General features: G+C 35.4%; 1 long non-coding RNA gene across 1 annotated transcript; it reads left to right on the top strand.

The window, feature by feature from the left end:
* Positions 1–1,508: 1,508 nt before the first annotated feature.
* LOC112945735 lies at positions 1,509–9,227 on the top strand. Its single transcript, XR_003249070.1, has 3 exons — positions 1,509–1,666; positions 7,420–7,592; positions 8,002–9,227. It is a non-coding gene; the product is annotated as an uncharacterized LOC112945735 (long non-coding RNA).
* The last annotated feature ends 15,091 nt before the right edge of the window (positions 9,228–24,318 follow it).

Raw genomic sequence — 24,318 nt, 5'->3', positions numbered from 1 at the left:
TAAGGGTGGGGCATTGGGAGAGCAGGATTTATGCAAAAAAGCTCCTGAATTTTAAAAGGAAGACATATAAATGACTGGAAAATCTGCATGGTAAATTTGGAATAAACCATGCCAAGTTTTCTAGACTTTCTTCTGCCTCAAATCTTTTCTCTGTACAGACCCCTCAATTTAGTTACAGCGACTTTCACACCAGCATTCTGACAAGGCAAGTTATGCCCTGAGAAGCACTGTGATAAAGTTGCATTGATGCATGCTACAGTCGTGGTTGCAGTGAGAAGGTTTGCTGGTACCTGACACTCTGCATCTGACATTAGTAGCTATCCATTTGCATCAAGTCTGATTTTGCAAAATAGCACGTAGATACTATTCCAGCTGAAGCTAATAGAAACTGAGGGCTCATTCTCTTGGACAAGCTAGACGTGCTTTAAAGGTACCTGTGGATGCTTAGATGAGSAGTTGGGTATTTTACTGCAGTTGCTTATTTCTGTAGAACTTTGGGTTCTGTTTCTCATAGGATTGGGCCCGTCAAGTAAGTGTGTGTGCGCGTGCGTGCATGCATGCGTGTGTATAGGGCATATAATTKTTCTTTATTTTACTTAAGTTACCTAGACTGATGTAAATTTGCACGAAGATTTTGGTGTTGTAGTGATAGTGTCTTTATTGTATTACTTTTGCTGGACAACATAGTGTTTCCAATCAAAATTAGGGCTGCTGAGATTCACCTGATTTTAAAATTAAAATCTGCTTTTGTAGTATTTTACCTTACTGCATGGTCTCTTATTGAGRATGTTTGAAAAGAGATGGATAATATAGGCATAATCCTACAAGAAACAATATATATTTTGTTTCACAGAAATATTTAGGATTTTTTTTTTTGTTTTGTTTGCTCTGGTTTAATATGCTTAAACTATTCCACGATCCCTTTAAGCACATTAAAGGTGCTCCATGTAAACAGGTCCCTCTGCCCTTGTTCTCTAGACTGTAGTGAAGCTGTTGAAAGGTTTCTGAGTGATGGTGCAATGTTTTAAATTAAATATAGATTTAGGGTTCTGAGCCTGCTGGGTTGAGTGCTGTAAACATTGGAGGCCCAATCAAAACAAACACGAATGACACAAGTGATCTTCATTGAATCATTTGGCATTTCTCTTGACTTGTWAAGAAACAGCTTGTTGTTTCCGTTTGAGGAGTATTCTTTCTAGATCTAGTCAGATTTTTCCTTTGTAGAGAATCCATGATGAGATAAATAACATGCTCTTACCGTGAGCAGTGAGTTAAAAGCAATGTGTAGCATAAAGCAAAGAAGCTGTAGTGCTTGGAGGCTCCATTTTACTCCATGATTAATTGTATTCCTTCACCGATCAACCACTCTGTTTACTGTATTGTATCAGGTGCTGTTTATGAGCCTAATTCCCAATATAAAACTGCTACAGCTGCGATGGAAAAAGTATTACGCTTGTGTGTATATTAACATTTGGGGCAGCAGGAGAGTGTTTTCTCCTTGATATGARTATTTTTTTTTTGCACTGGTGGGTAGCACAAGGAGATCTTGCACGGCAGTCTTTTGTGAGAGGGAGCTTCACTGTCTTTTTGTTGCTTCGAAGGGAAGAGACCATGCAAGCCAAGGCCCTTCTCCAAGGCTAACACCTCCAGAATATTACTCAGCCAGGTAATGATGATGGTTTATATGCTGAAAGGGTTTCTGAGAGGGTTATCATTGAGAGAAAACAATACAACAACAACAACAACAACAAAAAAAGGCAGAAAAAAACAAACACAAAAGTCCAAGAATATTTTCACTGTTTAGGGAAGAGGAGCAAGATGGTTAAAGCTCTGCCTTAGATTTTAGCTTTTGAGTGCAGGAGACTAAGCTGGAGGACTGGGCTTGAGGTGTGCGTGTGTATGCAAGGATTTGATTTTCTCCCTTGTGGAATTAAAAGAACCTGGAGGTGTAGCACAACAGATGTAAGGGTATTTTGTTTTATTTTATTTTGTTTTGTTTTATTTTATTTTATTTTATTTTTTCTTGTCCTGTACAACAGCTTGACCTCTCTCCCTCGCTCCTTGATGAGCAGATCAGATTGTTGTCTTTTTAGTCCTTTGTCTTTTTGCATCCACGGTCATGTTTGCTGTTAAAAACATGACCAGCTATGGAGAATTTCCCTTTTCAATCATAACAGGAAAAAAAAATGTGCTCCATTGGTAGCAGGGGAGACTGGCAGAGGTAAAACAAAGATTARACCATTTCAATGGCAATCCCTTAGTTGTATAGCATAGGTCAAAACACAGTGCCAGGAATCAGATAAATAAGGAGCAACCCATGCAACAGTGACTCTAGGGAAGAGTAGAATAAGATGTTAAAAATAAACCAAACAAACACCAATTTCTTGAGAGTTATGGTTAATGCAAAATGTATCTTTCCCCTTGGAAGGACAGTGTCACACATCTCCGCTATCTCATACTTGGTGAGAAAGGCAAGACTAGTTAGTAGTCGAGAACACCCTGATGTTCTGTACTGCAAATTGAAAGTGAAGGTTACTTTCTTGTAGACTTTATCTTAAAGCAGTAAAACGGGTAGCTGCAGCTACAACTGAAAGTATTGATTTTGTAATTTCAGCAAATTAAGAACAAGACAGGAAACCTATTAAACCTTTCCACTGATTGCCAGGGCACTTTTTGGTGATGCTGGTGCTGACATTAAAATTACAGGCGCCTGTCTCTTTAAAGCCAAACATATACATTTTACAGAAGATAATGCCAGTTAGTACACTGAAAAAGGATCTTTATAAATCTGTGTAATTTCATATTTCAGATGTGAAACTTTTGAAGCCTGATGACATGAATGTCAAGCAGCACATCTAAAATTTTCATAAATTATGGTTCATGTTAGATGTGCTTTTATTACATYTTAATAAATTAAAATTTTCACAAAGCCAGAAGATTTTTTATAATAATAGCAAAGATGGTAACGCTAGTAATAGCATTATCTGTCAGAACATTATGAGTAATGATTATGTAAAAATCTGTGTAACAAAGGATAACAGAAGAAATGATCAAATTATATTCTTCTGTATCTTGTATAAAACAAGTTATTTTATTATGGTAGCAAAAACTCAACTTCTCTTAAAGCAATGTTTAAATTACTTTTAAAAATCAGTGTAATTAAATTCATGTGAATTGCAATAGTTAAGATCACTTGTTTCATAAAGAATTGTTTTAAAGCTTTCCTTTAATATTACCAAATATAAATTAACATATTGTGTGTTTTACAAATGCAATATTTCTAATAGTCCTTAACAAGAAAAATTTTCATTAAAAGTGGGGTAGGTTCAGGAAAATTATACCTGGATTCACTCTGAACACCCTATAAAGATGTAAGTTTTAACTTTATCCAATTCATAAATATTTTGTTTCGTCTGAACGGGCATTTGGCATCATTCCAGTGTGTAAACAAGCATGGATTTTACACACACAAATCTAATTTACAGGCAAACCATCATTTACATTTACTGTAGTAGCCAGCAATTTGTGACATGCCTGTAACAGAAATGCCAGAGGAGGTGGTGGGAATGGAAATTTAAGAAGAAAGAACGGATTTGCCACAACAAAGGCAATCTTAAAAAGTGTGGGGCAGCACTGAAAAGTGAGTGTGTGCCAAAAGTGTGCAACAGAGCTCACCTCATGAGCCTGTGGCAGCTTTTTTTGACCATCCCTAAACATACAAGTGAGAATGTGCAGCTGTTAAAGGTCTAACAGCAGAACAGTGTATGAAAATGGATACCATGTGTGAAAATATGTACATAAGGATGAAGGTGTGGACTGGTGAAGTGGATTTAACATTATAAAAAAAAAAAATCTGGAATAATGAGGAAGAGAGATTAAAAGGGGAATGCAGAGCTTCAAACCAATCAGTCAGGAGACTATTATTAATTACTGTTATTATTTACTTGAAAAGTGATTCCCTTGGGGAATTCTGCATATCTACAATCACCCTTTCAAAACTATCAATTCAAGTGTGAGGGTGATTCTTTGCAGTGCTTCTCTTCAGTTTTACCAGGAACGCACAACATCCACCTCTGTGCTTATATGTTTTCCCCAGGGTTTCACAGCAGGTATACCAAGCTATGTGCTAAGCTGAGTGCACGCTGCATACTAGAGATATGTTCAGATGATATCTATAACTCCAAAAAAAGGACTGGTGCTTTATTGAACTGCCCAGATGAAGTCCACAGAGATGTCCAGCTCCGACATATCTCACAGTCTGGGGCTTCACTGAACCTAAAGCAATGAAAATGAAGAGGAGAAGGATGCAATAACAGTAAAGACAGGTGCACACATAAGTTATTCACAGTGGCCTAAATACTTGCAGGTGGCTGGCAGGATAACCACTCCCAGATGGTGGTGATTTGTAGGAAGAGAGGCAAAAGGCAGGTTTTAAGGAGGAATTGAAAGGGGGTAAAGATCAGTCTCTGCCTGAGAGTTGACACTTTATTTGGCAGGGGATGGCTTCAATAATCTGGGAAGGAGCTGTAACTTCTCTTGCTTGAGTTCCTTCTGGCCATTTGACAATGCTGAGGTTTTATTAAATCTACTATGAGTTAGAGCCTTCTCCTAAATTTCTCTTTGAACTTTCTTTTCTTTCTATTAAATCTTGGTTTTTCCATTCTTCCATCCACCTTATGTGCACACTACTGGTCTTTCTCYTGTAGCTTTATAATCTTGCCAGATATATGAGTGGTGGTGTGGTTTCCACCACTTTTGTGCTTCCAAAATGTATCAGAGCCTGGTTTTGTTTGCTTTTGGCTTATTTGTATTTTTTGTAGATTCACCAAAAGCATTTATCGAATTTTTAAATTATTTTTATATGTTTTACTTGACTGTTCCATTTCTGAATGGGGATGTATTGCATATGCGCAGTGTGTGTGTATATATTTATACACACACTCATTTTTACTCAGGTTTAAAACATCAGTTGTTTTCAGTGAGCTGCAAAAAGCAGGAATCACAAGGGGGGGGGGGGGGCAGGGTGAAAACGCACCCTAAACTGTGTAGGTACTTCTTCTATGTGAGTCACAGTAAAGATTTGTAGCCCAGTCTTTCACATTCTAAGAGGACCTTACTAGGGAAATTGAGGAGGCAATTCATTCATTCATAGGAAATTTATATATTTATGTGATTTTTTTTCTTTTTTGTTTGGTTTTTGTGTGCTTCTTTTTTCTCCTATTTGTCCAGTGGCCAAAGAAAGGGCAACTCTATAATTCAAAGGTCAGAGCATTTATCTGCAGTGGACAAATCTCAGCCTGAAGTCTGGGCTTTAATAAATTATTTCTGCCATAGAAGAAATGGCAGCTCTCCCTTCTCCTCCCCACTCCTGCCCTCCCCCGCAAAAAACAGTAGCCAGGTATAGTAGGACGTTTGTTGGATATAGAACACAGAATGTAATATAGACTATGGGCCTCCTGCAGTCTTGGGAAGTGTCCTCATGAAAAGGTCTTATATAGTATTCTGTGGAAACTGCTTCCCATATGAAACACATGGAGAATCTGGGTTATGACCCATGGCAGAAAAGGAAATAGTATGTTTCCCAAAATGTTGCAATGCAGGAGAATCATGTCCTGCCCACCTTTACTTTTCCACTGAGAGTAACAGAAGTTTTCTGACAACAAAATCTCTGCACGCTTGTGAATGTACACAAGCATATTGGAAAACACTGATCTTTATTAAAAATTGCTTTTTATCCTGAAACTTGTCCAGCAGTGGAGAATCAGAACCTTAAAAAGGCCGTTTTAAACAATGCAATATTGAATGAACAGGTGATGAAAAATTTGGCCAATACATGCTGATTATACACTGAAGTGCAATTTTGGCTATTAATACTTCTATTTCATGAGCATGTTGTAAATGGTAAGTGCTAAATGCATTTGAATAGCTGAGTTAATATTTTATGTACTACTGTAATTATGAATTAGAAAATGCAAGTCTACTGGCCTTCTTGAAATACTAATGGCAAGTTCTCAAGAGTTCATTATCAATAGACACATGGTAAAAATAACATGGATTTCTGATGAATAAAGGAATTAATAGAGTTTTTGATAACAAGATTGTGGTAAATTAAATGTTAGCAAGCATGATAATAGCATCATTTCAAGCATAACTCTGAACCAGATGATTGATTGAATCTTACTAAATTAGTATAAAAATAGTAGGACCAATATAAATTCCTACAAGTGTAAACTGAAGAGAGAAATAACGAATTCAAATATCATCTTAACTAGATTTCTGTAAAAATTAAATCACCATTCTTGGAAGATATTGTCAAAGAAGAGAAACACAGATCTATACAAAACTTCATATCAGTCATACATTTTGAACTATAAATAGTGATATTTTTGTAAGTAATGAAATAGAACATAATTACAACTGGTGATGGGGGAATAAAATAGAGAAATGTTTTCTGACTTTTGTGTATATGCTGTACATTCTATTCACACATAGCATATGCAGTACACATATGCCTGCTGGACTCTGCCAAGGTTTTTTTTTATTATTATTCTTTACATTCTGTTTTTTCTGTTTTATTCTTTTATCTACCTAAGCAAACTTACAGGAAACAAGTATTATTTAAAGAAGAATTGACTTTTTCATTGAGAATTCACTGAGTGCTAAATATTCTTTGATGACCTGAAAAATGTTTGTATATATAGCAGAAAGGAGAAATCTTTTTTGATGTTAAAAGGCTTTTTTTTTTGTCCTATCCATTGCCTTCCAGAAAAAAAAGAAAAAAAAAAAAAAAAAAGAAAGAGAAAAGAGAGGGAGAGTGAAAACAGAAATCATGTGTTCTTTTTATGGAATTCAGTGATGTATGAAATTCATAAAGGAATTTTGTGTTTATTCTCTTTGTTCCCTCCAAGTTTTCCTTATTGTTTAGTCAGTTTTTCTACTGGGGCAAATGTATGAAATAATGATTTTGTCTAGTGGTAGTTAAAGGCAAAAATGGTAAATTATTGTCTTGAAACAAACTTGGAAATAGTCAAGAAAACATCAGATGTTTTCCACAAATAATTAAGTGAAAATCAATAGCTCTGTGTGTCAATTCCTTACTGCTTGTTATCCTTTCTTTTCTCTCTATGAAGTAAAAATGTTTTGAACTTTGGTTTTGGGTAAACCTCAGAATATTTGGACGTTTCTCTGAATTTACTGATATTGTTTCTTTAATAATGTCTCAAACATTTCCATTGTTGTTTCCTCACCCTCCAAATGCATGATTTATTTTCTTTTATTCTTCTTTGGGATAAGTCACTTTCTCAATTTCCTTTCCTTTTGCTGTGAACACAAATTAGTTAAGCATTTTATATCCAAAGTGCCAATAGCAGCTTTTCCAAACTTTGCTGCCTATTACTTTTCCCCTATGTATTTTCCCAGTGTACCCTACAGTTTTCCTAGTAAGGAGCCCCTCACAAAGAAGGGGATGGGACCATCTTCTCCTCCCGTCCCTGGGTTTTCTGACTGCTGCAGCTGGTTTCATCTGTCACCATGTTGATCCAGCCCCATGGAAAGGAAACTCCACCTGTAATTCCTGTAAACCTGGAGAAGAGGTTAGAAATGTCATTCTGTCTGTTAGTTCTGGCACTGTCTGAACCTTTTAAGTCACAGCTTATACTGTATTAGATGCCTTGACATGGAGCTATGGAGTAAACTGCACAAACAGAAATGCTTTATACTGGAAAAATGTGAAAACTGGAATTAGTTTTAGTATTCCTTTCTTGTTTTGCCTTTTCAAAAAACTCACTTTTTCGGAGTTGGCAGTTTTGGGGAGTGGGAGAAGGGATGTGAAAAAAAACAGTCTTGTGTCATTTCCCTGAAATGTTAGGGAGATGTGATATTCTTTTCATCTCTCCACAGCATTTACTGTTGTAATGCACTTCTATAGCATTCTGGATCATTTTGCTTAATGTTTGTTGTCAATAATAGAATAACTTTTTGTTTTGTTTTCTTTTCTAACAGGAAATTCTGCAAGCCCAGAAACTCCAAAGGAGGAGATATATTTAATATAGTAAATATGGAGTCACCTGAAGGTGCTGGATAATGCACTGGACTCTCTATGCTTCAGCTACATCATTTCTTTAGATAAGATATAAGGAACAGATTAAACCATTATTTGGGGGAAACCATTTATTAGATTTCTTTGACAGAATGGACAGATCCTGGTTGAGCTGTGGCTGAAAAGTTTAGCTTGCCTAACATTTCTGAAGAGAAGCTTGAACTTGTATCTCCAAAATGGAAGTATGACATCTTAACTGCTTTGGCCTTCTTCACATGCTAAATGGAGGATAGTGAAATTAATACCAGGCACAATTAAAGGAATATTAAAGCTRGTTTTGATAGTAAGGAACAGTTAAAAGGAAATATTATAAATCTTTAGCCTGGAACAATTAAAACCAGTTTGTTCGCAGTTGTAGGATATGTGTTTTTGGAAGGTACTTTGTGCAGCTAAAGCCTGGACTAGATGATTGTAGCAAGACTTATATATTCCCTTAAAAAATCTTTTTCTTTTTTTCCAAAAGCAGGAGAAAAATCTTACCTGTCTTCTCAACGAAGATGAGTTACAAGGAGAGATGGTGTCTAGTGTTATGGTCGTAACAGTGGCAAGCAGTCCCATGATGTCTATTTAAGAAGGTGTCCTTTGAAGAGGTCTCTCTCCAAGTGGGGAATCTGTCCCTCTTGGCAACAGAAATGCAATTGGCTTCACCACGTAGCCAAGTGAACTTGAGCTCAAACAGAAACACCGCAATCAAAGTGAAATGTAGGTATAGCCTAAAAGGCTTCAGTCCTACTTGGATGTCTTGGTGAGAAAAAGCCACTTGGAAGAGGTTTTCTATTCAGTGATGTAGACAYATCTATTTGGGAAATTATTTGGGAGAGGCAGTATGGATCAAGCAGCAAAGATGTTCCTGTAAAAGGAGTCAGTTTGATAACTTTTCTAATTAGAGTAATGGCTAAGCATTAGAAAATATTATTAGGGAAGATGGTGGAATCTCTGTTCATTAATTTAAAAGAATAAAAAAATATATCAGGATTGATCTCGCATTGTGGGTAGGGTCTCTTTTGGCACATATTTAGTCCATAAGCTGTACGAACAGGTAACTTCTTTAAGGAGATATTCTGTGCAGATAATGAACCTCTATGATCTCATCTCTTAACAGTGCAGACCAGAAGTCTTAATTATTTTCTAGCAAGCTCTGCCAGACAGTAAAAGCAAGCAAATGTTCTTAGATATTTAAAATAAATAATGTGACTGAAGTAGGGGCAGGTGGATTGCAAGTCAAATAGCATTCAGCTGCCAGAGGTGGACATGGCGTGAGTGTGGGGCTGCAGAAAGATCAGTCTCAGAAAGAGCTTTCATGCTAAGATGATCTGTGAAACTGTTGTTTACTGCAGGGTGGTGGGGAAAACAGGAAACAAAGTGCAGCTCTGCACAAATGGGTATGCATCAGCTGCAGAGAATTACTGTGGCCTTCAGGCTACAGAAGTGCTGTTGCTGCCTGTGCTCCCTCTATGCCCTCTGATCTAATTCCCTGCCACAAATCTCCTGTGTGCAGCCCAGGATTTAGGCCACAGGGTTTCACTCCCCAGGGGAGGAGAGCAATTGAGCCTTAGTTTCCTGGTTGTCCCTAGAAGTCTCTTTGTTACTAACAAATAGGGAGCAGCACCCTATGGACCAGACTGCATATGYATACTGAAATTTTGCTAATTATGGATCTTAAATCATAAAAGGCACTTTCCTGGACTCCGTGGAGCTTAATGGAAGGGGCTCAAATGAGCCTTCCCTGACTCAAAGAAATTCACTTTTAACACATATGGGTCAGGGATAGGTGTAAACTGTGAGCATCTGATATATTCACAAAGACTCTTGACATGTATATTAGTATTTTGTTTCAACAGTTTTGAATTTAAAGGAACTTCAGTTTGGCAAAACTTTTTTTTTCCCCTCCCCCTCCTTGAATCTTTTGGCGTGGTTTAGCAGGAGGATGGCTTCTCTCCCTCCCTTAGAATAGCTAAGTAAAGAGGTTTTCCAAGGGAGAATGAGGAAAAAAGGGGAGGCACCTGGAAACAGTATCAGCCTGTCAATTGAGGACACAGCACCCTACAAATAGCCCTGACATATCTGCTGGCATGGGAATAACGTCTACCACATATATCAAAAAATGATGTAACTTCTAGCTGAATGATAATCCAAGAATGGCTTCTAGTAGACTAAAATCTGTAAAATAAAATAGAAAATGCTATCTAACCATTTCACATTGATTACAGAAGAGACATGGGGTTTGTATTGGTTCAAAGCTGAACCACTTAGATGAACCACTTTAAGAAGACTGAGAGTGAGCAGTAAAGCTTTAGTGCAACAGTCTGCATAGTCTAGTGGAAAAATAGGACTTGACTGAATACTTTCTTTCTAAGGGCTGGAAGAAGGAAGGTAGTGGGGAGGCAGAATGGGGTACCTGAAGTTGTACATCTTCCCCCATGGAATAGAGATCACAGTTGTTTGTTGCTGTTGTTGGTTTTTAGTTTTTGTTTTGTTTTTTTTTAATACTGGAATTATCTTTCCTGTAATCAAGGCAGCAAATTTAGCGCATTTGATTCACAGTTTTCCTCACTGCACAAACAAAGGTGATGCTACTGGAATTTTGATTAAGTCTAATGAGGGAAAGTGTAATGTATTCATTCCTTCCACTCTGGCTTCTTGAACAGATTAGCTGCAAAATCTGCCCTTCTTCATGCTTGCAAAACATAAACATAGTTAAAAGGAAATCATAATAATACTTGATGTAGAGACAGTGCTTAATTTTTTTTAATCTTTAAAGAATAAAAGCTAATACATCAATAACAAATTAAGCAGATGACAATTTTATATGTTTATATTATTGGCTAATAATCATCCGATTAACTGGTTCATGCCAAGAGCTAAGTTAGGTCTGGACAGTAGGAGGTGATAAGATCCTATTCAACCAAGTTGTATTTGAATCTACTGCAGGATTATATGAACCAGTCATGTGATTCTTAAAGGAACTAGCAGACGGAAACCGTATCTTGGGTAAAATTTAATTCAGAAATATAATAAATAGCAGAGAAAGAAAAGAAGTCTGGGAGAAATTTTCAGAGAATATTCTGTTTTGTAATTATTTTGTACACATGCATAGTGTGTATCTTCATGCTTAGGAATACACACTTTGCCTACCTATACTTGAATAAACATTCAGATAGGTTGGAGATAGCCATTATCACTTGTTAGAATAACTTAATTAAACTTGCTTATTAAAACCCTTTAATTCGTTAGTGATAAAATCTTGATTAGTACATTTTCCTGCTAGGTGACCTTCTAATTTAATAGAAAACGAATTTTTAAATGGAGAAAAATGCCTGTGGCTGAGATTTTGTGCAAGTGAATAGAGTTTGTAATACACATAGGGATATAATCGAGCCTAATTAGTGAGGGTGCAAATGAATTTTTATTTCATACACCAGAAGTGTCATTGATGAACCGTGGTTCAGAGTTTGAAATGCATTCAGACTGGCAGTGTGGGACTGAAGTCTGTGGGAAAATCACAAGCTAATTCATTGATTGCCCCTTGGAAATTACTGCTGTTAATTGTTAGGTAATTAACATGGAGCTACAATTATATTGGCCTTAGGGGGTGATTAATGTTTCAACATGTCACATTAGCAGCGGCTGGATTTTAAAAGCTTTTCTTTTCACATGCTTTAGAGACAGATGGTATATTGTCTGTGGAATTTTTCTTTCTTTTTTTCTTTTTTTTTTTTTAACCAAGTTTATATCTAGATTAAGCGAATATTCTTTCTCTGCTACAGCCTATTTTTACATGGTTGAATTGTAGGCATCTTGGCCTGATGTACCTTAAGAAATAATACTTGTTCAAAAAAATCCCCGTTATACTTGCTATGAATGCATAAAATATGAATGTTGATAGGTAATAGTTTCTGTTCCTATTTCTCATGTAGAAAATCAAAAATAGATAATGTAAGATCTGGACAGTTCATGGCAACTCTTGCATTATTTAGTCAAGATACAGGGGAAAAGATTGCACAATATCATACTTATCACAATCAATATAATTTAAGCAGAAACCAAACAAAGCATGTTGAACAAATGCATTTAGTAACAGTAATAAAGAATAAATGCCTCAATATTTCACTTTGTTCTGTGTCAAGGTCTTTCTCCTCTCATTGTTCCAAAAGTAGAATAAGATTAGCATAGACTTTTTGAAATTTTACTGTCATATCAATTAAAAAGAAAAATTGTGCCCTTAAAATGTTCTCCTGAAACCAACAGTATCCATCTTTGAAGACTTAATATGATAGTGGGATGAATACTAAGGTTTTATTTTATTTTCGTTGTTGGTGGTGATTGTTTGATATGTTTGTTTTTCCTTCTCTACATGCTGTCACACTGTATAGATATTTTTCAAACTTCTGGATTATTCATAATCACTGTGTAAATATTTTCTTAATAATATTCTCTTCGTGTCATATGTATGCTCGTTAACTACGTATGCTAGAAGTTAGAAGTTTTGAAAGTGTTTTAATTCTTTTTATTRTAATTGAGAATGGCATTTAGTCTTGTGAAAAGATATATTTAAATGTCAAAGTGGGAATAGATTTTTGAACTTCTTTAGATTTATAAGACTTCTTTTTTCATAACTTATTAATTTACATTTAAAATACATAAGATATAATGAGCTTCTAGTAGTTGAAAGGACCAGTATCTACTACAGAACACTTCTTTCCTTTTATTTTCCTTTTTTTTTCCCCGCTTCTGTCAACATTCAAGGTGTAATCTTCCTTGATARTCTCATATTCTTGTTTTTGTTATGGCTTCATCGCTATATTGGTTGTTCCACTAAAACATATGACAGAAGTCTTTATTATTTGCAGCCATGCCTGCTAATAACTTTTAATTTCCACTAAAACAGCTTAATGTGGAGGGGATGCTACTACTTTAAATATAGTCTTTTTGCATATACTAAAAAACAAAGAAATGTAGCAGGAAAAATGGACATCTTGTGGGTTTTTTTTTTTTTTTTTTTCTCCTTCCTAAAGAGTAGCATGGATTATACGGTTCTTGTGTACCAAGGTTTCACTCTTTGCTAAAATCTGCTTTTCTGGAGTATCGTAAATGTTACCTAAATATACCAAATGCCAGAGACTGAACTAGGAGAAGTTAGTTTTATGAAGAAGTTAAAGGAAATGAATCAGTAGAAATGGTTGTGTCACAGGAGATCACCTGCCTTTGGTGAGTCATCCAGACTTTCTTGTGCCCTTGCTCGACAAAGATCCAGAAAAGCTCAGTGCAAGGAGAGGTTTAAGAGCCTGACCACCGCTTTTAAAGAGCGGAAGTAAGTTAATACAAAGCTTGGTCAGCAGAACCCTTAAGCCTTTGGTTAACTTTAAGCATATGAGTAGCTCTGTTGATATTACAATTAAGTCTGTACTTACATGTTTTGTTAGATTAGGGTCATTGCCCTCCGAGAACTCCATAGAGGAAGAACACTCTAATTGAATGAAGTTACATAGACATTTGCCTGGCAGTATATTCATCTGTAATGTGTAGATCCCATAGTGTAAAAGGATCTGTCCTAGGATATGGAGGGCAAAGGGAAACAAAGAGGAAGACCCAGACATAAATGAAAACAGGGTAAAGAAGCAAAGAAGGAATGGCAGGCTAGCTTTCCCTTCACACATTCTTAGGGAAAATTTAAGGCTTTTGTTGTTGTTGTTATAGTTGAATCTTGAATGTGTAATATTTTAGCCAGCTTTGCAGCAAGCTTCTCCTCTCTCCCTTTTCTCATACTTACCTGGGGAAAAGAAATGGAAGTAAACTTGTATTGGTCAAAAAAAAATGCAAAGAGAAGCATTGCAGATCTTGGGGGATCAGCATAAATGTGCATCTGGCATGGGATAAAGTATTCCACAGAAGCACAGCACTTGACAGAACCCTTCTGCAAAGCTCGTGGCCCTCTGGCTAAAGCTTGTGAGTGCTCTTGGCTCTTTTGCCATTGACAAGGCTGAGAATGTGGCTGTTCGTATGAGCAAACCAGCTCTCAGCAATTGGCTTCCTTTTTCCCTGCCTCATCACTCAGTGAAGCTTGTTTGTCTACCAGCTATGTGAGCTACCTCTCACCCTGCTACTCTGATCAAATTTTGGGAGCTATGTATGCATTAATAATGACTGGAAGAACATTCTAAATCTCATATATACATACATATATTAAAAAAAAAATCTAAAACTTCTCCTTATATTTTTTCTCAAGCTTCTCTACTTTAGATAATTTTAGAAGAGATTTCTCGCTTTCTGAGCTATCCCTGACAGACAGGCCTATCAAATGCTCAAACAGAGCATGAATTCTTAAAAAAAAATAAGAAAAAAAAAGTCTGAGGAAATCTGTAAAATGTACACATATGGAGAGTTAAAAACACAAAAGCTGTTCACTTTTTGAATTTTTTCATCCTAATCTCCCCCCAAAGAAAATAAAAAGAAAAATCGAAGGAAAAAAAAGGAGAATATCTGCCTATTTTAAACCTGTTTGGTAACAGCTTGTTGTGTAGCCACTACCAAGCACCATATCTGCATGTGTCTGTGCTTATACACGTAAGAATCAAGAGGCCAGTTTTTCAATCCAGTTACTTCTGGAAGAAGGGGAGTAATGTGAGGGTCTGTTAAACTATAAAACTTTAAAATGAAAATATTATCAACYGGTCAATTTTTAGGAAAAGCAAATTTTCAGAGTCCTTTAAAATCCCTTATTTGACCTCTTTGCATGTTTTTCTACTGATTTATTTTCACTCTTCTCTCCTAAATAAGTCTTTGCTTTTCTAGACAGCCATTCAGAAATGAAATACTTCTTTTTGCTTTCACATTTTAACAATTTCTTCTGATCTCCCACTTCATTTCCTGCTTGTATAGTTGACAATATACCTATATCCCTTACTGTTGAGTCTCATTGTCTATTCTGGAGACCTCGTCTTCGAAATAAATCCTCTGACCTTCTCTTTCTAATGTCTAATGACCACAACAGGCTCACCAGCTTTCCTCCTAATCTTATCTTTTCTGTCATTGACTGTATAAATCTTTTTCTGTCACAGGCAAACTGACTTCAGTGTTGTTCTTTGAATATAGGCTGCAAAGCTCGCTAGCTTTGTATCATCCTGTGGAATTCCAGGATAAAATTGCCCACCTTCTACATTTTCTTCACCCAAAGATCAAGCTTCATGCTATCTTGGTCTTTCTTAGAAAGCAAAGTATTTTGTCTCTCTGCTCTTGTAAGAGCATCAAATTCAGACTAGTTTAATTTTTGCGCGTGTGTGTGTGCCCTGATGATTACTAAAATAACTCCATGAAGGTGGCTCTGCATTTCATCTGCTCATTAAAATGAAGACTATATGAGCTGTTAACTTAATTCAGTAGATTTCTTTCTTTTTTCTTTTTTCTTTTTCTTTTTTTTTTTTTTTTTTGTTCTTTCTGCTGTAAGGATGTTCCTTTTTTATTATCAAGCTATTTGCATGCTTAGAGATGAGTTTAAATGTCAGTTCCTGTCTAAATCCTGTGTCTGAGAAGGCTAATTTTCTAGGGGCCTACAGATTTTGCACTGACTCTTGCTATTTGTCTCTGCTTCCTGTGCTTCATTTGTCCTCCTATGCACTCTTCATATTCTCTTAAATATTGTCACTATTACTGAGAGGAACTTGAGTATTCAAATCCATTTTATGTGCAGATATGCTAACCCAAACGGAGTTCCACAGAGAGACTGGGAGCCTGCCGCTGCCTGGATCAGACTTCACTGCAGCTCTCCCACTAAAGAACATTTCCTCACAAAATACACGTGATGATGCTTCCAGCAAAGCTGTGCTGGCTAAACTAGACAAGACTCACTCAATCCTTTTCCGCAGCAGGTTTAAGATCCAGTACATACATAATAACCTAACCAAAAATGCTGGATATGCGCTGTATTTTGGGGAGATGGATTCTTAGCTGACTTCCACTGCACGCTGATTTTCATGAGACTTTATTTGGCTTTCTTTCACCAGTGATGAGGCTGCATAGTCATATTTGTTTGGAGTCCCTCGGTTTTTCCTTGCATTAGAATCCCTGATATTCGTTACTGACAGTTGAGCAATGCCAGTAAAAAATCTTGCCAGTGCCTCTTCATAATGCTGAACATAAAAAATCCCCAGATTTTTTTTTCCCGTAAGCCAGTAAACTATGTGACAGCAGTACAGTGAGGAAATAAGGACAAATTTGTGTACATGCTGGAAAAAAAAAAAAAAGCAGGTATTACACATAATGTATATATAGTTCAGAATATATAGTACAGAAAATAATATTCACAATATATAAATTAATCTTCTGCAGCCTTCCAAGATTTCATTTAATTTCCGTCCTTCCAGCTAATGGCTTTAAGACACATTTTATTTTTAAATGTGCATTTCTTTACTAAGTGTAACAGCTGGCATTCCCAAAATCTTTTTCACATTTTGTCTACATTAAAAATATTATTTTCTAATCATTTTAGTTTTTAAAAAGGATTTTAATATGGTCTTGTTCTAAAAAAAAAATAAGAATAAATCAAAATATGTAGTAAGGATTAATATAAATGTGTATTAGAAGAGCAAAGAAATCACTGAGACAAGACTAATCATCATTTAGATTATCAGTAGAAGATGATTAAAAACAAAGGATTGGATGACAAGTTATGTTGATGCCATGTTTGTGTAGCCAAATGTTTCAGCTTTATAAATGAAAAAAGCCTAAGCAGCTTACAGTGAGACAAAGTAATCATTCAAATTACAAACTTAAGAATTTCAAATTACATACTTCATCAAGTTGAGTCTATTGTAACTTTAAATATATAGTGAATGATTCACTTTAGTTGAACTGCAGCATATAATATTTCAGCCATCATGTATCTGTTGTTTAGTTTTACAAAGGTGTTAAAGCATGTAACCAATAACTTCTCTTTTTAGATTGTGTGCTACTTACTACTACTTATAAATCAACAGCTAACAGAACATTTTCTTACATGTAAATGACAATTTTTCTTGTTTGTATAAATGTAGACACAGCGTATCTCTCTGCTCTTTCTGCAGTAATTAGGTGNTCCTCCAAATATTTAGCAGGAAGAATAGAGTTTACTGTTCTTACTGCTCTTGTCAATGTGAATTTTTCTGCTGCAAAAACTAGGCTAAACAGTAAGTTTTGGCAGACTGAATTCCGAACATTAGAATTTGTTTTTCATCAACATATAGAGGGGTACAGATTCCACCAAGGTTATAATTATCTTGTCAGAGAAGAGCGCTTGGCTGATAATCATAATTCTTTTTCCTCAGTTTCTACTTTRGAAATTTCAAATAAGTGATTTCCAGTGAATGTGATAGTGAATTTATTCTTACTATGTGATTCTTTTAAACGTCTGTCTCAGRCTCAGTGTGTTTTTATGTAGTATTGATTGGAGCACTGATTTGCTCCTGGTTTTTGTGCATATTTTTGCTTCTGTTCCTTGCCTGCTTGTTCTAATGCTCCACTAGAATCCACTGCATCTCACTTTAAATGTTGTTTTTGTATTGAATCTCAAGCCTTTCCTAAAAAACTAGCACAAGCTAAACCTCGTATTTTGGTAAATTCTTTTCTGACCTCTGATTTACATTTTTAAGAGGAAAATGTGTACATGGCATACGGTTATCTGAAGTACCTGCATCCGTAACCTGCTTCATTGCTTGGTCTAGCAGTAAATCACAACTCCATTTTTGAGCTATGTGGGCTCACACATAGCTGGGCAACTTCGGCATGATATCCTTAATGACTTAACAGTTGTTGTTCTTAAAGTACTGCAGCAGTTTTCTTGGGTTTTGTAAGTGCCATTTGCCTGGAAAGGATGGATTTAAATTAAGATTGGACCATATACTTTTATTTCAGACAGATATGGTCATTCACTCTGCTCATGGATGTATGGTCCTAAAAATGGCCTGAATTTTGTAAAGAACTTTTCTAAGTGTCTGATAAGCTTTCTAGTGGATTTACTTATCTAATATGTAGATATAGATAACAAAGTGTTACCAATATATATGTACCAATATATGTAACCAATATATATAACATCAGGTTTTGTCAGACTAGTTTCCAGTCTTTTTCATCCACTTGAGTTTAATTATAAGAGCATGAACTTTATTTATTTCTGTATTAGCTTAGATTAATGATATTGAATCTTATGTCCCTCTAATGGTCTGCTATGAATACACAAATACATTCCTTTTGTGGCAGAGAGGAGATGCAGAGGAGGATATTTAGGAAGAATTTGATTTCCATGACTTTTTTTTTTTCTTTTTCTTTAAAAATGCTTGTTAAAATACAGCCTGCAAATTATTTCCAATACATTAAAATATAATTATTAAAAAGTAATAGTCATAAAGTATTGAAACAGAAATATCTATCCTGACAACTCCATAAGTACTTGCCTGTTCTCACAGCAGCTGAACTAAAAATTCACTTAGAAAATCCTAGTTCCATGTTGCTACTCTGAATATCTCTGGTGGAGGCAAGTTCTGTATATGTAGGTTTTCACATGAGACTTAATCTAGAGTAAAATTATGAGAGCCACAGTCTGGAGAAGGTGCAAATTTGAATAGAAGAAATGGAAGTCATAGAAAGAAAGGACTCCTAGCTATTTTGGAAGTAGAACTTTTGCACAAGGTAGGCTGCTATTAATTGACTTCCAGCAAAGAGGGGGATCAGGAATTTCTCTGATCTTCATTTTGTTTTCTCCTTTAAAGCACCATCAGCTACATTTCTGTAATTCAGGCAAAAAATGAAAGTTCTCAGAAACAATAGCAATAAGCTTTGAATAAATTTAGAATGGAAACTTCAATTCTAAGTATGGAAACTTCCATTCTAAATTTAAAGACCATTTGTGCACCAGGTCCTGGAAGCGCTTTCTGTTGAGAGGACTAATGTCAAATAGCCAAACTCTTTAATATGCAGTTTGACTAATTGTTAATATTATATGACTTTTAATACTATATTCCAGCTTGTTATAGCTGGAAGGAGGTGAAGCTTGATAGCCAAGGAGTCTCTTTCTGGGACATAGAGTACAGTATTAATGTAATTCAACTACAATATGGTGTTAGGTATTACTACAGTGTTGCATACATAACAGTACTTCTATTAAGTATCTTGTCAATTGTATTGTATCAGTGAGCCCTCTTGGTTCCCCAGTAGATCTACACCTCTCAGTCCCATCTTTTCAATGATTTCTTTTCTTAGATAATGTGTGTTTCATATCTTTTCTCTGATACAAATAAAGTTCTCTCTCAGAGATTATGTAGTCTTCTCTTTTGTGTTCTCACAGTGAGGTGGATGCCAATTTGTTCTAAATTTGAAAATCTAGCATGGTTAAAGATTAAAGAATGAAAAAAAAAAAAGCTCAGCATGGTAATGTGTCTGTCATAAAACTGAAGAAGAGCAATGACACATTAATAGAGGCCTCATATATTATTAAAGAATTGTTTTACTGGCATTTAATTCAACGGTTTTAATTCTTTTTTATTTAAGAACTGTAATTTTGTGTAATGGCAGTGTGTGCCGTAACCTGATATTTGATCATTAGTCTGATAAACAAAGCCTGCCTTCTGATTAACTTGTTTTTTTTAATTACTTTTTTTCCAAATCAGAAACCATGCAGGTTCACAACCTTTTCAAAACAGCAAGCGATCCTTTGTTTTAATTGTTTTATTACTGGCTAATTTTATGTTCTAGAAACTTTAATAGGAATAGCTAGAAAGCTGACTTTTATAAATCCTTATTGGTATCATTACTTGGAATATCTTTACAGTTACAGCCAATATGCAACAAAAAGTTGAGAAAAGAGCTTTTACATATCATGTATCATCCAATCCAGTCAAATTCTACTACAGTTACTATTAAACTTTCTACAAATATAGAAATATAGAGGCCTTGGTCTTTGCTTGTTCCTTCAGTGTTCTGCAATGCATATGATCCCGTTTCCTAAGCATGTTTGTACCAAGGTTGCCTAGAGTCAGAAGGAGTTACTAATTTATTGCATTACATCCACCTGTTCTACATCTTCACCCAGAATGAAAACAGAAGAACATATTTATTTCAGAACTTTATTTTACACATATTATTGTTACTATTTATCCCTTTCTCCGTGCAGAACAATCTCATTTTTTGCCAATTCTCTTTCTATTATGATTGTAAAACTTCATATTATCTGTTTAAATTTCCTTTGGAAGTTGTAGCTCGTAATTTGAAAGTTCTCATTCCGTATCTGTACTTTCTCACCTCCAGGAGATGAGAGGTATCTCTTCTTGATAGTCATTTATTTTCTGCCTATTCTTATAGTTCTTCAAATGCAAAATGAAGAAAAAGAGGAATTATTTGTCCTCATTTTTTATTTTTATGACTACTCCAAAAGTTCTTACGCAAAATATTCAGATGTTTTGGACCATTTTTGCAATGAAAATAAACAAATACATATTTACATTTATATGCTTTTATATTTATGCTTTCTATGTGTTTAACAAATATTGGGAGTTTTGAAATAATAGTGAAAAATCTAGACAACTAAAGCAATTCAGCAGAAGAACAAAAACATGATAAGGATACTTGACATGGAAAGTGCGGAAGTGTACCTTAACATATAAAGGATTCTATGTCTCCTYGTAATGCAAAATAGACATGTTTGCATAGGTGTTGTATATCATAAAAAAATATATTTGAACCATTGGACAAATTGTTAGTTGGTAGTGTTAGTATAATATAACTATTGGTATCTTTTCATTGTTGCAGGTGCACGGTGACAAATCGGCTTTCCTGGTTTTATTAAACAGAAAAAGGTTATTTTGTGAAGGAAACCTTAGTATTTTGTCCAGCAAGATATTTTCCCAGTGTTCAGTAGAATTAAAATAAGCATATATCTTATATGTTATGTACAAGTTGCCCATGTATTACTAATGATAAAATGATAAGCTTTTAATTTTGTGAATATTGAGTAATTTGTCCCTGTAAAGGGGGGAATGATTTTGATTTCTGACTCTCCTGAACACAGTACTCTTCAGCATTCTGACCACTTTCCATGATGCCTGATATGGTGAGCAGATTTGGTGCTGGATTATATTTATTTTCAGTGAACAACCAGATGAACTCTCTCTTCAGGAAGCTGGCCCATATACTCATGTCTGGTATCTAAATTTACACTGTAGTCAATGGAGATTTGTTCCCTACAGAACCTAGAGAGTGCAAGTGGTTGTCGTTGCCTATTTTAGTGAGTTCTGGATGAGGCTCTAGACAGATGACTGAATACAGGACTAAGTCTAAATTGAACTGGCTTGGCCCCTGCACTGCAGTAGATTAGCTAAAATCTCTAGGTGGAGCTGATAGTAATTTGCTTTCACCTATGGGAAACTTAGGCATTTCTGAATTTACTGCTGGAAGCCAGGGATGCCATGGGATACCCTAGGACATCTCAAGGGCAGTAAGCTCTATTTAGGAAATAAAAGAATTATGCCACCAAAGTTGGTGTTGAAGTGAATTATTTCCTGTTTGAAGTCACTTCTTCATATGCTTAGGTTAGATAAATTAAAACATTTTCAAGTAGATATATTTTGTGCCCTGGACTGCAAAAACGGTAAGTCTTCATATTCCTTTTCTCTGCATGTAGAAAGGTACAATCACATTTTACTGAGAAAGGGTACCAAAACATGGAACAAAAGGACTAAAACACATATAATGGAAAGCACAGTTTACTCTTACGTCACTCAATTGCAAGTAGGTAAGGGAGTCATAAAAACTGAGGACAGTGAGGCGAAACTCAGAACAAGTGGTGTTGATAGTGAGTTTTTCCTTTTTTTTTTTTTTTTTTTTTTTTCTTCTGTCAAACCTGCATATACAACTACATCACAATACTGAACTTACACTAAATCAATCTTCTTCACCTGATATTTTTGGTCAATGTATAACTGGGTCAGTTCTATCTGTAAACTACAGACTTTCAGACAGCCTGTTGCTTCAGTGATATTTTCATGCTAAAATTCATGATTGAAATTTTGTATTTAAGGGCCTATGAAACAGGTATCACAACCAATTAAACTTTTTCTGAAAATGTCAAGTTGTTTTGCAAAAAGCAACCATTCTTGATTAACTCAGTTGGGGAAGGAAGGGAGGGAGGGAGGGAGGGAGAAAACAGTCCTGCAGACAAAACCCAAACTACTGTGGTCTAAAGCACTGCTTCTCTTTGAGATGCATCACCATTAAAAATTCTAAGAACAAGCAAATAAGTCCCAGTGGTAAGGAGAGGTCAGAGGGGCCCTTAAGGTGTAAAGGATCGGTGGAGGGGAATAGAGATTTGAAAGGGAAGGAATGAGAAAAGTTCAAAACCACTGGTGTAGAAAAGGCACAGGATGTCATAATTTCTTGATATATGCTTAAGTACATGGGTGAATCTGATGTAATCGGTTCACTGGAACAAAATTAATATTTCATAATGTTTCTGAAGAGTGTATTTTTTAGCAAAGTTTTCTAATCCTGATTTTAAGTTCAGAATTTTTTTTTTTTTCTCTCTGACTTGGTGAATGTTTCTATGTTGATTCAGGAGAACTGGAATTTTAGACTCCAGGGAACAATTAGGGAGTGTGTTTTTACTGGGAGTTAGAGTAACCAGAAGTGAACAAGTGATTGATTGTAATCTTCACCTAAATTAAGGGGCAGATTCTCCTGGTTTCAGATAAAGTTGGAGGCATTATCAATCCTGTGATGAGTTTGTGTCAGTTCACATTTTCCAAGTTTAGGAAAGCAGAAATCATAAAACTTCTTAAAGCTGAAATTCTTCTTTGTTTAACCCTGTATTCTTGCCGTTTAGACACAACGATTGAACTAATAATTTTATTGTAGGTTTTGTCCAATTATGTGGATGTTTTGAGGAACAAAGGCAATAGAAATGCAAATCAGAGTCAGAAGCACTCATGAACTTACCTTGGCATTGGTATTTTAGCAACTTACCAATTACTTGTGACTACCTTCTTGTGTTAAATCCCTTTTATTGGGATTTATTAGTTTGGCAAAAGTAGCCAGACAGCCTTATTGTTATTTCTTGTTCACTGGTCACACAAAATCGTTTTTCCATGCTGTTTCAGAAAACATATGGAAAAGGAAAGTTGAATTCCTTAGCTGAATGAAGCAGCTGTTTGGTGTTTACTCTTAATCACCTTCATAAGTAGACTTCTTCATTCATTGCTCTTGTCCAAGCTGTCTACTAAAGGGCAATTGGTTTCTTTTTTGTTCAGTCCAAATGTCTAATTTATTATAAAAAATAATAGCAATTAAAGACATTCCCCATACTTTGGCAATTGAGAATATTAACATTAAGGAAAATACATTTTTTAATATAAAGCACTATAGATTTTAGTTATTGACTTTGGTAGTGTTTTTTGGCTCTATGCCTCAGTGTCGTAATTAAATAATAACTTTCCTCAAGACATATGTAGCAGTTCTATTAATGTCATCTCTACTGAKGCATAACTGGTTATGTTAAATTCCCTTATATACCCTCAGCATTACTTTAAATTTTAAGAATGTACCAAGGTCGTTTATCATTGTGCATTAGATAGCTAAGCTGGATATATTTTTCTTCCTGTTTTCAGGGGCTGAAATGTTACTTCTAAAAAGATGTTTTCAAATATCAGCAAAAGTTTCCCTCTATCTACTTTAACACTTCTCAAAATCTCATTTTGTTCCAGAGTTTGATCAAACTTGATGACTTCTTTATAGTAGGCTCTTACTGTGCTTAGTGCTGTACAAAGCATCAATCGTGTTTCAAAAACCTCTACTCTAAACCAGATCTGGACAGTCCAGGTGAACATACTATACAATTGTTTCATCAGTTGTCCCTGAATAATAGCATTTCTTTCATTACTTTCAGTTTATAACTTAAGAAATGCAAAATCTGTGACTGTTTTATAGTATTTGTTCCATATCCTTCTTTCTGCAAATTGATATGAAGATTTGTTTAAACTGATAGCAGTAACTACCTCTTCTGTGAATAAATTACACTTTCCATTTCTGAGAGGTCCTACTCTTTTCCTCCTTGCTGACCTGTTCTCCATGTACTTTAAAAAATTCTGATTTATCTCAAACCCTCATGCAATCTGCTTTTCATTTTCTACCCTTAATTTTCTTATCACTTTTTGCACTCTCTCTTAACTTCATTCTCTAATCTTCTCAGTACTGCTGTGTAGCTG

Source organism: Nothoprocta perdicaria, unplaced genomic scaffold (genome assembly GCF_003342845.1).
Source record: "Nothoprocta perdicaria isolate Ctin4 unplaced genomic scaffold, notPer1 scaffold_198, whole genome shotgun sequence".
Classification (NCBI taxonomy): Eukaryota; Metazoa; Chordata; class Aves; order Tinamiformes; family Tinamidae; genus Nothoprocta; species Nothoprocta perdicaria.
Note: the sequence above shows the minus strand (reverse complement) of the source record. Positions and strands in the feature narration are given on the sequence as shown.